Source organism: Helicoverpa armigera, chromosome 7 (genome assembly GCF_030705265.1).
Source record: "Helicoverpa armigera isolate CAAS_96S chromosome 7, ASM3070526v1, whole genome shotgun sequence".
NCBI lineage: Eukaryota > Metazoa > Arthropoda > Insecta > Lepidoptera > Noctuidae > Helicoverpa > Helicoverpa armigera.
The window spans coordinates 8,441,332-8,443,660 of NC_087126.1; positions in this window are offsets into that span (position 1 = coordinate 8,441,332).

Below are 2,329 nucleotides of genomic sequence, written 5' to 3' on the forward strand. Positions count from 1 at the left end.
GTCTTGTCTGCCCTACCCCTAGAATGCAATTCAAATTCAGAAGCTGCGGTGGTGAGCGTGAAAACCATCTGCGACGATAAGCTCGCAGGCCGCCTCGCCCCGCAGCACCGGAGCCGTGACAGAAGCGATGCTTGCTGCATGTTGCTTGCTTACATTTTAAACGTACTGAGTTAAAAAATTAGAAGCTAATTAAATATATTTTATGATGTCATTTAATAGTATTTTAGAAGTTTACTGTTAGAATGCCTGCTACAAATTTAGATGCTAAAAAATAACCATCATGCTGAGTTGTATTTAGAGTGGTTTACTTAGAAGATAACTAGTGGCTAAGATAGTATTATTTAGATGCTCGTTAATTGTTGTATAAATAAATAAATAAATTGTGGCTGACTTAATAATTTAGAAGGCAACATACATTTTTGGGGGCGAATAATGATGTTAAAAAGAAGCCTGTTTAATTAGCATTTTTAATAAACAAACTCAGATTCAAAAGCCATTTTTATTTATTGCTTTACTTAATATTCATTTTTTATAGTTAAATTTGACCGTGTATAAATTGGAAAGATGCATGTGCACGTCTAAGCTACGAATTATACGCGAGCAGTACGCAAAATTCGTGTATACTTTGAAATCAAAAATTAAAAAACAGCATTACAAAATATCAGCGAGCACTTTCCTATGGATGCGTTTTGGCTATGTACACTCTGTAAATACGCCATATCGAGTGCTGCGCCCTAAATTAAATAACCATTTAAAAAATATGCCATGAATACATCCCTCCGAATTGTTTTTTGTTACCTTAACACGAAGGCTGACTGCCAAGTCTGAGTTGTTTATGTTTTTTGTTTCAATAAAAAGAAACCGATTTTTTATAACACAAAAAAAAACTTCCACAAAGTACCAGGTATCTGCAGCGTGTAACATTATAACTAAATTACATCAACCGGATTGGATTTCCCTGCAGATTGTTATGCGGTTAAAATAAATTAAACAAAGGGAACTATATTTTTTGTCACCAAAATTTATATTTGTCATCAAGTTGTATCACCTAATAAATAGATCTATCGCCACGAAATATTTTCGTTCTCAGATAAACAAAGAGTGTTCCCAGGTATGAATTACCAAATTATTGTTAATATAATGTGTAAAATATGAGATGGATTACCAATAAAATTGAAGTGCATTACATGAATATAAACTTCGTTCTTATAATAATAGTTTTATTACTTAAATAATAGCTTGGTGCTCAGAATGGTAGATCTGTCACCAAATAAATCGATTAATCGATCCCTGACTGCGACTCCTTTTTATTTGTTATTTTGTCACCAATACAGTAGTTACATTTTATTTCGTTCAGTTATTAAAATCATGTATTCGTTACCAATTTAGTACATCAGTTTATAATTTTAATGAAAATATGTTCAAAGGGAAGAGCATGGGAAGGGAGACAAATTGGCGCGTTTCGGGCCTCAAAGAATGGGTTGTAGGTTGGTTGTACGATGCGCGGCGCGGGCAGCGAGATGCAAGATTACGTTCATTGTTGTGGGTGCATTTTATTAGCCCCCCACCGGAAGCAAAAAATTTACTTATTGGCCAGAAAAGAAAAAGGGGGCGCTCTTCAAAATCCAAACCAGCGCTGATTATTCAGTGATTGATATTTTTAACAATAAATATTGATTATTTTGATTTTAATTAAGTGTTTTATTTACTATTCAGCTAGAAATTTAATTTAAATATATTTATACTACCTGTGGAAATTAAGACCCTTGGGGGAGGCACATGGCCAGTTAAGTAGTAGACTCTTTTGGTTCAAAGGATGATGACGACTACCCTACATTTTTAGACCTTCATGAAATTTTCTAGTGAAATAATATATGATTTATTGGTGATCTCTTTAAATTAGTTTGCTTAAATACTATTAGGACAAACCTATTATAATACATACAAAACCATTTATTTGGTACTTGACCCCATATCTCCATGATTTTCGGTAATTTATTGTGGAATTGATTTTATATTGTTTGGTGATACATTTTGGTGACAAATCTACTATTTTGAGGGCAAATCCTATTATTTAAGAAACACAAAATGAATTAAATTGGTGACAGCTTAAATCATACCCTTAAACAAATAGGCGGCCAATAGTTGAAGGTAAGCAAGTTGTCGCATTGCCAAGGTAATCGAAAATGATAACGAATACGCTGATGAATGCGGATATTCCAATCGAAAAAATGCGCATTCAGCTTCTTTATCAAACGAAAATAGCACGGTCTTATGTCAACAACACTCGGATGAAATTCCAAATAGCCATGAAGAAACGAGAACACGC